This window comes from Cotesia glomerata, linkage group LG8, assembly GCF_020080835.1.
Source record: "Cotesia glomerata isolate CgM1 linkage group LG8, MPM_Cglom_v2.3, whole genome shotgun sequence".
Classification (NCBI taxonomy): domain Eukaryota; kingdom Metazoa; phylum Arthropoda; class Insecta; order Hymenoptera; family Braconidae; genus Cotesia; species Cotesia glomerata.
The window spans coordinates 379,002-394,700 of NC_058165.1; the positions used below are offsets into that span (position 1 = coordinate 379,002).

Sequence of the window (15,699 nt, forward strand, 5' to 3'; positions counted from 1 at the left end):
GTATATATGAAAAATATATAAAAAATGCATGTGAGTACTCAAATGAAAGCTCTTGATGAGTGTAACATCGGGATGAGCTTATATTTTAAAAAATATCAATAGTTAAAAAAGTACAGTGCAATTTAATAAAAGTCATTATTTACTAAAGTAAAATTTTATTTATGGTTCACATAGTGACTGCAAGGTTGCTAGTATTTAATATATTTACTAAATTTGTAAAGGATTAAATTTCCTTTGAAATCATTCAATAATTCGATACCCATTTTACATTTAACCACTTTATGACAACTGAAAAATTACCCAGATCAGTATTACCGGTCCTCACTGCAGCTCGATATCAGTGTACGATAAAAAATATGGAATAACGTCAATCAAGCATCACTTTAGTAATAATATTCGCGCTACCATCATCAAATATCGTGAAACTACACCAAGAATATTCTCGTTTGCGAGAGCGAAGATAGAATTAAACCGCGAATTCACTCGCGGTTTAATATCTGTTCGTATGTCTATATACATGTGTACATATTCCGTCATTGAGAGAATATAAATATCGTTTACGATCGATTACCGATTAATTATTTATAATATCAATAGCAAATAGCCAATATTAACTTTGATATAAATTGTTTTTTCACGAGATAAATAATTTTTTTAGAATAATTACAAAAAATTTTACTAAATTTTTTTACTTACTATAAAGCCAATAAATTTTTGAGGATTAATTAATTAATTGATTGAAATTTTAAGAATTGATACTTTGATTAATTTTTGTTAATTATAATTGTAAATTAAAAAAAAAAATGTTTGAGTTGCATTGAAGATTCTTCCACTTATTTTTTTTATTTTTTACGTACATTATGTAAGAAAATAGAAGAATGTTGGGCTGTGTTGCGAAAAGGAATTCGAAAAACGTAATGAATGCGCTCCTGTGAATTCATTCCCGTCGGTTGCAATCCAACGGAAAAGGAAAAGATGACGGTTGGATGAAACTACGGCGTGAAATGCCACCACCCACCACAATTTTAAAGCATTTTGTTCTTTCTTTCAAGAGTTTAAAAGCCAGAAAAAAAAAAATGGTGACGTTCTTATGATAATTAGAAAAATTGTTACTATTTTTTTTGGCATAAAAACCTTGTAGGAGATGCGAAACTAATTGAATTGGTATATAGAATCATTAGAAATAAATTTATCGAAAGATTTTGAAGCCTAACCAATATTTCCCTTCTTAAAACTTACTTACAATACCTATGCAGAAATGTAAAATTGAAAATTCTAAATTTTTTTTAAGTTAGTAAGCTAATCAACAGTTTGGCCTACCCTTATAGGAAATGACAACCGGCCCGAGCTTGGCCAAGGCTTGGCGCATTGCTCATTAACTCTGGGGCAAGCTTGAAATCCAAGCTTGACCCAAGTCCGTCTAAGCATACAAATGATAACTTCCTGCCAAGACTGAATATCAGTACTGTGCCAAGACTGAAAATAAGTATTGCGCCAAGACTGAATTTCAGTATTGAGTCAATACCGATTTTCAAGTCTGACCAATGCCTGGTTACCAGGACTGAGCCACAGTTACTATTTAAGTCTGGCCCATGCCATTTGATAAAAAGTGATAAAAAGGAATTTTTTTTTTATTTTAATTTTTATGCAGGGCTAACGCAAGTTTAGACCGTTTGACTTTTTATTTAGATCTAACGTTTATTAATTATGGAAATAAAGTGAAAATTGTATTTGCCTTAACCGAGATTCGAACCCGAGCCGCGCGCTTGCTAGACTGATAACTAACCCCTACGCCGTACGACCGATAAGTCGACCTACATCTCATCATTCTTATAAGCTAAATCTATATGGTGACAGAGTGTGACGGTTTATTATTTTTATAATTTATGTTATTTAATATTGTATTTTGATAAAAATTAACGATTTTTTAGAAATGTTTATTAATTTAAAAAAATACAAAAGTCATGTCCTTATATTACTTTAGAATTTATACATCGTTCTGTATACTTTTAATATTTTGTTATAAATTTTAATGCTTAAAATTATCAATATTAAAAATTCCACTGTAAATTATTATATTTTAATTTTTTTAAGACCGTATCAATCTTGACGATATGTAATTATTTTTGTTAAATAATAAATTTTCAATTTAAACATTTGAAAAAAAAAAAACAACAACAAAATGACAGAAAAACTGTCAAATTTACAGATTAAACAATGTCAATAGTGGCTGGCGCTTGTCCCAAGTCTGGCAAGCAAGACTTGTTACAAAGATAATGGCTAGATCTTGGATAAAGACTGATCAACCAAAACTTGTTAATTGGATATTGGCTGGGTCTTGGTTCAACACAGGCAAACCAAGACTTGTTACATAGAGACACTGGCTAGATCTTGATCTAGGAGTAGCAAACCAAGACATCAGTTGAATGTTGGCTGGGTCTTGGTCCAAGGATAATAAGCCAACACAGAAAAAACAATTAACGTGATTCAAATAAATAATATTGAAGAACTTAATCTCATTGATTTAAGTAAAAAAATTCTTAAACCAAGAAATTTTTCTTCGTTTAAATAATTTCAACTTGATTTAAGAATTTTTCGTCTTGATTCAAGACAGTAAAACTTTTCAAAATTATTTTCTTTTGGTTCAAGAATTTTTTACTTGATTCAAGTTAAATTTTTTTTTTCTGTGAAGCCTTGTTAATGAAATATTGGTTAACTCTTGAATCAAGGCTGGCAAACCCAGACTCGTTACATAGACATTGGCTAGGTCTTGGTTCAAAACTAGAAAACCAAGACTTGTTACATTGACATTGGTTAGATCTTGGTCCAGGAGTAGCAAACCCAGACTTGTCAGTTGAATATTAGCTGGGTCTTGGTTCAAGACTGGCAAACCAAGACTTGTTACATAGACATTGGCTATATCTTGGTCCAAGAGTAGCAAAACAAGACTTGTCAGTTGAATATCGGCTGGGTCTTGGCTCAAGGCTGGCAAACCAAGACTTGTTAGATAGATATTGGGTGGATCTTGGCTCAAGACTGATCAACCAAGACTTGTCAGTTGAGTAGTGGTCCAGTCGTGGGCCAGTATTGTTCGGCCGAGTCTGGGCAACTCAGTATTGTGCCAAGACAGGCCCCATCGTATATAATTTTTTTCCTACAAGGATAGGATCCTTGTAGAGGATGTAAAAACGATTCGATTGGTATGTAGCGATCATCTGAGACGATTTTATCGAAAGTTTTAAGCCCTAAACTAGTTTACCCTTAATTAATCTTAATAAAAATAGACACGCGAGAATGTAAAAAATGGAAATTCGAAATTTCGGAAAAATTAATAAACTAATGGACTGTTTATATTATAATCCTTGTAGAGGATGCAAAAACGATTCGATTGGTATGTAGCGATCATCTGAGACAATTTTATCGAAAGATTTAAACCCTAAACTAGTTTACCTTTAATTAAACTTGATAAAAATAGACACGCGGAAACGTTAAAATGAAAATTCTGAATTTTTTTTAAGTTAGTGAGCTAATCAACAGTTTGGCCTAGGATCCTTGTAGAGGATGTAAAAACGATTCGATTGGTCCATACCAATTATTAGTAATGAACTTATTGAAAGTTTTAAAAGCTAAACTAGTTTAAAATTAACAACTATTACTTACAATACCTACGCGGAAATGTAAAAATGAAAATTCTCAATTCCTAAGAAAGTAACAAACTTATTGACCTTCTTGCCAAAATATCTTGAAGGGAATGCGAAAACAATCCAATCGATATTATAATCATTATTAGAAACAAATTTATTGGGAGTTTTAAAGCCTATTGTCTTTTATTTTTAAAACGCGGGGATGTAACTCTGGACATTCCAATTACTCTAACAAATAACTTAACCGAAAATACAATTTAAATATAAAAAATTGCATCAAGCAAAAAAATTTTTCCAAACAAATTCTCACATCCTCCTGAATTTTCCATGAAGCTTAAAAGCTTCCGTGTAACCGGAGTACCCTAAATAAAGTAACCGGTATCTCTTAAGCCCCCGGTATTTTAGTGACACTCAGAAGCTGTAATTTGAGCTTTAATAACTCCGCTGCATGCTTTTTGATATTTTCCATTTTATATATTTTCATACTTTAGATTCTATATTTATGTATGCGTCCCATGAGACTTCGAGGCATAAATAATGGAACGAGTACTCATTCAGCTCTATAAGATAAGATGGAAAGTTATTTTGTTACTCGGCAATAATAATAATGATTATCTGTCGGTCATGATGATGATGATGGAAAACGGCGACAAAATGGTTAGATTTAAAAAAAGTCGTACCGTTACTTCTTTAAATGGTGATGTGTCGTAATATGAATGGAGGCAATAATGTGGCACAATCGTAAAAATAAGAACTGAGTAAAGAAAAAAATTTTTTTAATCCTATTTTTAAATTGAAAAATATTTTGAAGTTTGGAATTTTAACTTTAAAGGGTGAGAACTCGGAAACTAATGAATTTAGGAACAATATCAACTTGCAACTTTGCAGTCACTATGTGACTGCCGTGAACTATGAATAAATAAAATTTTGCTTTATAAGATAATGAATTTCGTTAAATTGCACTGTAATTTTTAAACTATTGACGTTTTTGAAGATATAAGCTCATCCCGATGTTACACTCATCAAGACCTTTCATTTGAGTACCTACTTGCATTTTTGACATATTTTTCAAATATGTATATGTATAATATATATAAATATATGAAAAATTGATGTGGATACTCAAATGAAAGGTCTTGATGAGTGTAACATCGGGACGAGCTTATATCTTCAAAAATGTCAATAGTTCACACGATACAAGGTAATTTCTTAATTATGTTTTTAGAGATAGAGCATTTTCGAATGCAGCCTAAATATTTATCATCATAAATTGACTATCGGTGCGAATAATATGAAACCTTGAAAAAGCACAACTTTAGATCAAGACCTTTCTAATGATACCAAATTTAACCATAAATACTTATTTTATCATATAAATACACTCTTAATAATATAGATGATATTGAAATTGTCTAGCTAAAAGTTCCCAATCAAATTTCAATTCTTCCCACTATTTCTTAAAAATATCAACTTAAAATAACCTGGTGCCCAACTAAGAACTTTCTTCCGTAATATTTCCAAGTTTATGACAAAGTTTGTTCAATCTGAAGCTCATTAACCGAAAATAACGAGTCATTACTCGTAGCAAATCTCTCTTAATAAGTCATAATAATAAATACATCTGATATGAGTTGCATAATTATACAAACGAGGATTTTCACAGGATCTACTACCGTAGAAGTGAGGAAACGCGGAAGCTACTAACCAGACTACCGCTAATGCTCTCAGTGTATGCTTCCATTACTATTTGCTTCATAATTTCCAAGCTCCCAGTTATTTTGCGCAATTGAATTAGTCCCATAGAGAAAGAGGAGATTAAACCCACTGCCAGAAAAGGAGAAGGAGAAATAGAAAGAGAAGAATCTGGTTGTATAAAATGGGCTTGGGGGTTTGCTGGTGGCAGACGTTGAATTTCACTTTGTAGGTACAAAACCCATGTAACCATGTACACTGACATAATATACATATTTACATTTTGAGCACATAGGGTAGAAATAGCTAACCGGTATTTTGTTTACATACAAATGCTGCCATGTGTGTATTTATGCATGAGAAAATAGAAATACCTTAACCACTGACAACTCGTTTAATTTTATGTATCGCCACTCTCTTTCCCAATTATTATTGTTATTGTTATTGCTAAATAGTTTTCGGTGTGTACAGAAGGTTTCAGGTGCACGCATGGCGCCCAATCATAAAATTAATTCTTACGGAACAAATTATCAGATTGATTCCAAATTTTGGATGCGCTTTCTAGGAGATTTGGAAAATATAGTTCCAAAGTTTGGAACCAATCTATAAAGTAGTTTCTTAAAAAATCCAACCTTCAGATCGGTTCCAAATCTTGTCATTACTATCTCTAATTCTCGACTTTCAAATAAACATCCTGTCTATTGCAAAAAAAAAAAAAAAAAAAAAAAAAAAAACGCATGCGTAGGCCAGAAATGAGCGATAGTGAGGATCGATAGCCAGGACAAAAGTCCGGATTCACGTAGTGCGACAGACACCATCAAACAGAACGAGGGTGTTGAAGCATCAAAGCCCAAAGGAGCTTTTCCATTTTTCACACATTTTCTCGCCGTCCAAATTAAGCATTTCCTTTTGTTAAATTTTTCAAAATACCTTTTATGATCGCAAGTTCTGCTGGAACAATCCGTTTATTAATTATCTGCCCAGTGGATAAGCAAGCAAGGGCAGGACTGAGGATTGAGACGGCATGCAACCATCATAACCTAGACTCAAACAACGGCGAGACTGTGGGCTACCAAAGTGACCATAATCGATCTAAACAACAAGATTATCTCTCTAATTGGTATATTCTGTCTTTGTACCAGGTAGAGGGCAGAAGGGATAAACTGGAGCATTATGCGGAGTTAATGGCCAAGGGAGATATGATTGCAACTGGAATTTACTCCAGGATTCGGTATCTCCGGTTACCAGTTCTCTGTTTCGCTAGGTAATTTGTGGTTTCATTTGAATCAATATACATTCTATATTACGCTTAATTCTATTTATTTGATATGATAATTCACTTATTAATAATTATTTTGGAAATTGACCCGTTCTTGATCTAAAAAAACGCTATTATTAAATGGCAATAATGTCCTAAAATTGATTTTTTATGATATTTTTACAAATAATGATATGAAACTAAAAATTAATTTATTGTTTAAATTTTCCAAACTCCAAAATATATTAAAAAAAGTATCAAAAGGTGGCGAATTATGGCTCAAATTAAAGATAATTATGTAAATTTTTACATAAATTTGATAGATTTAAGCTATCTTTTACAGCCTAGAAATTATTAAAATAAAAAGAGCTGAAATACATTCATTGAGAAATTTTTGAAAATTTTTAAATTCACGGAATTAATTTAAAAAATCATCAAAACTAGCAAATAATAGTTTAAATTAAAGGTAATTAAATGAAGTTTAAGATAAATTTGATAGATTTTATTCATTTTTTACATCTGGAAGATTATTTTCATAAAAAATACAAAATTCATAATTTTTTCAAAATGAAAAAAAATTTTCAAACATTTAACTCGTAAACTAACCGGCCAATTTTGCTCATCTTCAAACTTGATCTTAGTATTGATCCACAGAATAAGCCCACAAAATTTCATAAAGATCGGTTAATAATTGTGGGCGCAACTCTGCTGACATCGCGCGTTAAATCACACATATACATAAATACACACATAAACTTCGAGTTAATGCTTTTTTTTTCACATTACTCGATGAAATAAAACATATTGTGATAAAATTTTTCTAAAATTACAACATGATAGTTAGATTTCTAAAAAAATCTACCTAAAAAGCAAAGTAAAAAAAAAAACTGGTCAATATTTTATTTTAAAACACGTAACTAAAATTCAAGTAAGCATCAGGCTCGGAAGTAACTAATCAAGCTAAGAGGATTTGAGATCGGATTTTTCAAAGTAAAATCCAGTGTTCCATAACCTCATTCCAAACCGCAGTATCAGTCTAGCCGACCTCAAAGCTGCGGTATTCCATAGTAGTTTTACTTTAAGGTTAGCCCGGCGAGTCGATAGCTCTTGAGGTTTCCGCCCAAACAACTCAAGTAAATCTAAACTGATATATAATGGTCCAGGATAGAGAATTGAGAATCAACCTCTACTCACTCTTCAATACCCTCTAGGCTCCCGTAGATCCACCAGTAACTGAACTTCTAGTTTCCTTCCAGTGTAACGACTCAACTAGATTTCATATAAAAGTTTCCGATCAACTCTCTGCCGGTAAACTAATAACGCTACTCGATGCCCTATTACGTCATTTCATAGAGTGCTTTGATATAAAACTTTCAAAAGTCTCTTTCTCCAGAATTTCGTTAGTGTCATCTGTTCTGGAACTTGGAAGGTCATTTTGTTGATTTTCTTCAAGTGGGTCTGCGAATTTCGGTATAGAACTTCCTTTAAAAGCAGGTTTTTACATCAACATTGGACGCCATTGATGTGAAACCCATAAAAAAGAAGAATAAGGCTTTGGTTCCATCAGAATTCACAAAATTCTAATTCAAGGTCATCAAATCTTTGGTTTTTCTCAAAAACTACTTTCTAAACTGGTTCCAAATTTTGGAACTATATTTTCCAAGCCTATAAAAAGTATCTCCAAAATTTGAAACTAATATAAAGTTTGGAACCATCAAAAATTTAATTGTACCTTCTATAAGCTCAAAATTTAATTATAGACTACTTTTTAAAATGGTTCTTCCTTTCTTATGGCATAAAATAAACACCCTTTATTATTATTATCATCATCCTAAACAAGGAACATTATTTAAGAGGGCTATTGCGTTAATTAGCAACACAAAAGACGAAAAACGATCCAGGTAGTATGCAAATTCCCAGCTCAAGAGACAACAGTTTCACATGAGATGCTAATTTGCTTCTACCATTTCGCAGTAACTCTTCCGTGTTCTACCTTCTGAATAAAATAGCACCAAAATATCTTGTTACATTTAATACAATACAAATAGCTTTAAAATTTTAAAACAAGGAAAATTTTTGAATTTCAAGAGGCAAAGATCATCCAAATGATGATTGATAGGCAATTGGTGATTCTGCGGTCTGTTTGCGATGAGCGACACTTTCCCCGGAATAATTTTCCGGATATTTTTTTACCCGTCCTGAAGTTCGTGAGGTGAATAACGAGAGTATCGATTTTATCGGTCGAGCATAAACGTCGTTTCAAGAGGAGAGACGCTTCAATTCAAGCTTTGCATACTTAATTTTCTGGAACGACTGCGAATTACTGACTCGATTTTTATGGTGGAAAGTTCTAGTTGGATTTTATGGAGCTTTTTTGGAAAATTTTGAAGAAAATTTTATATATAAATATTTTTTAAATGGATATAACTTCTAAAATTGTAATTAGAAAAAATTTAGAAAAAATAAGACCCAAAAGTTGTAGAGAATTAAATTTCCTATTTAGTAAATTATTTATAGAATTTTTTAATAAATTACTTTAATAATTAAGTAAATAAATAGACAAAAGAGCCATAAAAATTGTTCACATAAAAAAATTCATAACTAGAATGAAAAAATGATTTTTTTTACTGAGCCTTTGATAAATATTGACCGAAACCTTCAAAATGAAATTGAACTGGTCGATATTAATAAAGCTTGACACTATTACAAAAAAAAAGTCACATATAAAAACGGAGATTTTTAATCTTTAAAAGTTTGTTTATAAAAATCCCGATATTTATATTTCACTTACAACAAAGACATCAAAGCACCACATGAGGACTGTCATCCGGTTTTAATCTCGAAAAATGTCGCTCAAAGCTACGACCAACAAAAAGAAGCAATACCAATCACTGATAAGGAATAAATAATAGAAATACTGAAATTATTTGATGGAAAATTTTTCAAACTTCTAAATTATTGATTTTAATATTAATTATCGATCTTAAATTTTGTGTAAGAAAATTTCTTTTGGGCCAGCGAAGTAATATCCGATAAAATTTCCATCCTTATTTAACTTCCGCGGTAATATAGTCACGAATGCCTCCAGTTTTCGATATTTTAATATTCGCCGTGGGAGCCGGAGATGAATTCCCCCTTGGGGCTGAAATATTATTCATGATAAAAGTCTCTTTTGAAATGTTCAATCATCAAAAACACTGACTAGTTCATAACTTTTTAATTATATGTTCAAACATTTCCATTGTTTTCCATTATTTTTCTTTCTCCACTCATGATTTATATTATTATTATTATTATTATTATTATTATTATTATTATTATTATTATTATCATAATTAGAGTAAATTAAAAAACAAGTTTTTAAAAATGATGAGCTTAATAAATAAAGTTTGTATTTTTATAAAATTTTGTATTATTATTGACGTTTTTAAAGATATAAGCTCATCCCGATCTTACACTCATCAAGAGCTTTCATTTGAGTACCCACATGCATTTTTGATATATTTTTCATTCATACATATGTATATATAATATATATATAATATATATAAATATATAAAATATATAAAAAATTGATGTGCCCGACTAGAAATTGTAGTGAGGAATGCCGAAGAATTAGTGAGGGGCAAGTTTGGCTTGCCTAACTTAGGCAAGCCTAATTTGCGCCTTCTTAAATCCACGTTAGGCAAAACGAAGATTGGCATGCCAAATTTGCATGTAATTTGGGACATCTATGGAAAGCCGAACTTCGGCGAACCTTTGGAATGCCTGACTAGCTGGAAGTAACGATAACCAAAGATTTGCCGAAGTTTGGCTTGCCATAAATGTCCCTAATTACCTTTAAGTTTGGTAAACCGAACTTTCGTAAGCCTTTGGATTTTGTAATTTCTTGCAAGTTAAGCATTCCAAACGTTTGACAAACTTCGGCGTTTCTTGCCAAAGTACTCTAAAACGGAGTGGGAAAAGATATTTAGCTTTAAGTCTTTCCAAGGTTAAGCCTTTTAGTTCTATACATATAAAAATATGTATTTATGAGAGTATTTGTGTATTGTACATATAAACATGGTGTCTCATGTACCCGACTAGAAATTTCAGTGAGGCATATGCCGAAGAACCAATTCGGGGCACGTTTGGCTTGCCTAGGTAGTACCTCATAAAAACCAAGGTAGGCAGAACGAAATGTTTGGCTTGCCATATTTGAACGTAACTAGGAAAGTTTCATGGATTCCTTAAGTCTGATATATCATGGGAACGTCGAACTGGTTTCAAGTAACGATAACCTGAGTTTTGCTAGTTTGGAGCGAACTTGGCTTTCCGAACTTAGGCTAGCCCAATTCGAATCTTATTTGTTTTAAATTTTATTTGTGAGGCAAGCCGAACATTGGTTGTGCTTATAAGTATCTTAAAGTAAGAGGTCGCTCATCATCGGCGTAGCGTCGCGGTATGGTATAGGGCCCTCGTGCGTCGGGTACCGTGTTCGAGTCTCGCGTTCGACATGTACGATTTTTAATAATTAATAATTAATAATTACTAATTATAATTACTATTAAGGCGAGTGTGAAGTAAAGTTAAGTGTTATGTGTGATTAGTGTATCTAACTCCTCCATCATCTCCTTCCCCCTTGACTTATCAAATCTATCAATCAAAAAAACCTCTTCACATTAAAAAAAGGCTCCAAAAAAGAAAAAAAATTACAGAAAAAATAAAATTAAATAATATTAAATAAAAGCAACAAAGAATTTGTTTTTTTTTTTATTCATGAAATATTTAAAAAATTTAGTCCTTAATTTAATATTTATACTTAAAATAGAAAAGAAGATAAAAAAAATAAGCATGTGTTATTATTAATTTTCGCTTGATAATAAAAAAGTTAAAAATCAAGAAAGAATTAGATTTGGATTCTTCGTTGCGAATTTGGTTTCCAAACTGCAACCTAATCAGGTCGCCAAGTTAGGCTGAGCCTCGCAACTGCGTTACATCCCAAACTTCGGCCTGGTTTGGATGCCTCACCTACTGCAAGTTTGGAATTCGGCATGCCTTACTTGCGCCAAATCACTGCCTTACTGAAATTTCTAGTCGGGTGGGTACTCAAATGAAAGGTCTTGATGAGTGCAACATCGGGATGAGCTTATATCTTTAAAAACGTTAGTAGTTCACGAGATACAAGGTCATTTCTTAGTTATGTATCTAGAGATAGAGCATTTTCGAATCCAGCCTAAATACTTATCATATAAATACACTGGCAATATTAATATTATAAAAAATTTAATTATTTTTTTAAGAAAAACTTCAATACAAAAAAATGTCTTTGCGAAACAAGAAATAAATGGTGCCAGAATAATTTTCCTCCGGAAAAAAACTAACAAACGCTTTGAATACTTTTCCTGAAAGTCCTCATTATTTTCGTTGTTATTCTCAGCGACGTGACAATGCCGCTATACAATTATTATTATTATTATTATTATTATTAGTATTATTATTATTTTATGTTTCTTTAGTGCATTATTGAAAAAAAAAAAATAAATAAATAAATAAATAAATGTATAGAGTAAAATTATTAACCAGGTTAGTAGAAATTCTCGAGCTCGTTATCGAAGATATCGAATTGGGAATTCCGATAACGAGTTCTCGATAGCGGAGAATATCGGATTAACGCGAAATTGCGTGCAAGGGTTGAGATTTTACCCCGTAATTAAGGTCACGACTGAAATTAAAGGATTAAATTACTGATAAGAGTTTTTCCGATGAACGGATTTTTTATTTTTTCAATATTTTACTAGAAAGGGTTGTTAAAAAAGGAAAAGGGAGAAAAAGAAGGAAAAGTAGGAGAGGGTATGATAAAAGCAAACTAATGACATGAGCTTCGAAAGTGGAAAATCGTGTTTCCGTTAGCGTTAATGGGTTTTATGCGTGTGTCGATAATGCAGAATCATGAATTTATCGGGTCTCCCTCGATTTTTCCATTTCTTTCTGCATTTTACCATTAAATATTATCATTGTTATTGGAAAGTGGTTTTGAGTCAGGAATTATTTGCGGGAGTATTTATAACGGAAGGGTAAGAAAATTTTTTATTTTCCGGATATTGTTTTAAAGAAAATTTTAAGCTCTAGAAGTTTAATATTATTGAAATTTTCTAAATGGGTTTATTTAAGTTTCGAAATTGGGCGCCAATTTTCCATCATCGATATTTTGGGAATTTATAAATATAATTGAACTTTTAGGGTGTCATTAAAAAGATAATTTTAAGCTCTATAATTTTGAATTTTTTTGATATTTTTTCTAACGTCAATAGTTTCCGAGTTATCGCCTTTTAAAATTAAAATTCGTTAAAATTTTTTTTAGCCGTCGTCCTAAAATTCAAAAGTAAGCTCAAGAAAGTCAAAAAAGAGTTAATTAGCGATTATTAATACCTCAATTAGCCGCAATAAATCATAGAAAGTACACTTGTAAGTTATTGTATGTTTGTCGTGTGTATAGAGCCATAAACTCATAATAGGGTGAAATATAAGCAGTAATATCAGAGCACACAAGAAGTTTCGTTAAAGTTTTTGGCACGGTCTCACGAATTTTCTTAACGCTCACTCGACTTTGGACATTTTCCAAAACTTTGTAATTTACTTTTTAACTTAACCTTTTCATTAACAAAATTATCAAATATTCATTATCCATTAATTGGCTTTAAAATTTAAAACCAGTTAATTGCATGTCAAATTTGTCAGGGTTCCTTAATTATTTCTCTAATGAGTACATCAGCGTGTGGTATTGATGAACGAGTAATTTTAGATTTTAATTGCAAAAAAATCAATTTTAATTATTGACTGAAAATAATCTCCTATTATTTGTTCGAAAATTTCCCGATAGTTCATGTCATTCTCACCGATAGTCAATCTATGATGATAAGTAATTAGGCTGCATTCGAAAATGCTCTATTTCTAGATAAATAATTAAGAAATGAAATTGTATTTCGTGAACTATTGACATTTTTAATAAGATATAGGTTCATCCCGATTTAACACTCATCAAGACCTTTCATTTGAGTACCCACATCAATTTTTCATATATTTCATATATTTATATATATTATATATAAGTATATATGAAAAATATGTCAAAAATGCATGTGGGTACTCAAATGAAAGGTCTCGATGAGTGTAATATCGGGATGAGCTTATATTTTTGAAATCATCAATAATTAAAAAAATACAGTACAATTTAACAAAATTAATTATTTCATAAAGCAAAAATTCATCAATTTAAATTTCTCAATTGCCAATTTTTAATTGTTGATATCTCGGAAATTTATCAAAGAAATTAATTTTATGAAGCGTCAATAGAAATAGAATTTAAAGACCGATAATTTTTATTTTAATATTTTTTTTTAAGCAATAGTTTTACAGCTGCTCTTTTTCTTCTCAAAATACTCCATAAAAAAGCCTCTATTTTCGATAAATGATATTTAACGTCACAATTAGGAGTTACGAAGATAGTAAATAAGATAACGCTCGAGTGTTGGAGTGTGGGAGTTTAAGGGGAGGCGGTGGGCGTTTGCGATCAGTAGTTCGTGCCGGGAATTACGATTTATTTTCAGCGCTATCGAATCGGCCTTACGTGGCACTGAATACCAATACTGCTCTTTTCATCCAGCCTACCACTCCATAAAATAGATAGTCTGTTATTATACACTCCTTTAACCACCAATACTATCCCTAAAACTCTTCTCTTTCCTTCAAGAAAAATTTGGAGTAAATTTTCTAAAAAATTCACGACTATACCTTTTATTTCCTCAACTCTAAAAAAGTCCAAATCTGGACTTTAATACTCATTCTTCTATCAACAATAATAACAATAATAGTCGTAAAAAAAAGTGACTGGTCGGTAAAACAGGTCAGAGACAAAAGAGGGAAGAATAAACTAGCCAGCAGGAAAAAGCAGCTGGATTAACGGAGGTTTTCATTGAGCTGATCTTAAATTGAGATAATACGAGGTAGTCTTTGGACTTTAACCCATTTCTTTTTATTTTATTTGTGTACTTACCCGAACAATCCTATCCCTCATCTTTTTTGCGAGGGTAAGCTCGACATTTTTCCAACAGTGTCCCATCACTTCAAACAGTATCATACTCTATTCTTACTGTAGAGGGCGTTTTAGTAGTCATTGCTTGGGTCTAATCTTCAAATGATTAATCTTTCAGCTAAAAGCACTGATGGTAGGTCAGTCTTGAGCCCAAAAAAACTCACATATTTTACAAAAATAGTATAATGACTTTTATTAAATTGCACTGTACTTTTTTAACTATTGACGTTTTTAAAGATATAAGCTCATCCTAATGTTACACTCATCAAGAGCTTTCATTTGAGTACCCACATCAATTTTTCATATATTTTTCATATATACATATATATAGTATATATATGAAAAATTAATGTGGGTACTCAAATGAAAGCTCTTGATGAGTGTAACATAAGGATGAGCTTATACCTTTAAAAACGTCAATAGTTAACAAAATACAGTGCAATTTAACAAAAGTAATTATTTAATAAGGCAAAATCTATCTATTTATAGTTGACAAATCACGGCAGTCACATAGTGACTGCAAGGTTGTTAGTGATAATAATTATCGGATTAATTATAAAAATTGTTCGACAAGTAGAAACATTTGATACAAAACGGAAGCATTGACCTGGACCTAGAGCCAATTAATCACGCGGAGTAGTTCCGTTAAGCTACACCGCTCGTCCGAAACACACTAGTTTCCCTTTCCTAGGGGAAAAGTGGGAAAAGTGGAAAGGGAATCCGATCTACCATAAACTATTCCCCGAAAGTTTTCCCAGATCGATCCAATCTTTCGTAGGGCCATTCTACGTGCTATGTTATACACATGCTCGTTAAATTTGTGATATGTAGGTGGGTGTATGATGAGTTGTGACTATATCTCTATATCTCTGTCCTATCTTAGTCGTCCTTCCGTATCCGACTCTAACTTTAATTTATCGGCAATCACAATTCAATGCTTATTCGTGATTCACTTGCTCTTGAAATTTAAATTGTAAGCTAGAAGTTTTAAATAAAAAATCATTTCTATAAAAATTTATCAAAGCACAATT

At 31.6% G+C, this 15,699-nt stretch overlaps 1 protein-coding gene across 3 annotated transcripts in view; it reads right to left on the reverse strand.

The window, feature by feature from the left end:
- LOC123270458 (leishmanolysin-like peptidase) overlaps positions 1-15,699 on the reverse strand; it is an 80,084-nt gene that overhangs the window by 49,474 nt on the left and 14,911 nt on the right. The gene's annotated exons all lie outside the window — the stretch shown is intronic.